The sequence below is a fragment of the Eufriesea mexicana genome, unplaced genomic scaffold (assembly GCF_001483705.2).
Source record: "Eufriesea mexicana isolate 0111107269 unplaced genomic scaffold, ASM148370v2 scaffold25151, whole genome shotgun sequence".
Classification (NCBI taxonomy): domain Eukaryota; kingdom Metazoa; phylum Arthropoda; class Insecta; order Hymenoptera; family Apidae; genus Eufriesea; species Eufriesea mexicana.
Window position 1 is genome coordinate 8,401 of NW_016932115.1, and position 887 is coordinate 9,287.

Genomic DNA, 887 nt, shown 5'->3' on the forward strand with positions numbered 1-887 from the left:
CGTTAAATAATCGTTGTTCTTGTCCCCCTCCTACCAAGTAGTTCCTACAATACGTAATATTCTAAACGATACTACGATGAGGTTATAGATATAGGTTAGAAAATTTGATTTTCATTACTCGATATCACGCGATTTGTGTAACGGAATAATAGGCGAGATCGCCATCGTTCCACGGAACCTTCGCGGACGTACTATCATAGACATCCATGCTCGAAAGAACGTACTACGCCGCGTCCGAGCACGTAACACGACGAAAATTCAATTTCAAAATATGAAAACACTCATCCAACTGTGGTACCGAAACGTACGTCTCGCAGTCTACCAAAAACTAGCAGGTTTGCACTGCACCAAGAGCGACGACTATACTGAAAGCGCTGTACTATTTAATTATAAGGATATACGTTTGTCTGGTGTCTATCCATCAGTTGGCCCACAAAGTGGTGGAACACAACTTGCCATTACTGGGATGTATTTGAATATTGGTAGTACTATTTCAGCTTACTTGGATGAATTACAATGCCATGTTAATGCCACACAAGCAAGCAGCAGTAGATTAACCTGTGTAACTAGTAAATCCGATCGAGTAAGAAAAATTAACAGACTTCTACAATTAAATTCGAATCTCAGATTGGAGGAATATGTTTCCACATGACCAAGATTGGATAATCCTCAGTGCCATGCAACAGGCTGCCCTTCTGGGGACATAACTACATCTTTAATGGATAATGTAAACAAATTATTAATTGCTGATCTTGAGTCACAAACATTGATTGCGCGTGGTTCCCTTCTTCAAGGTGCTTGTGAAAAGTACAAAATGTCAAACATATCTATTAAACCGGAATTCATTCCCCATAGTGTAGCAGCAAATGATGAAAACTCTTCTACAT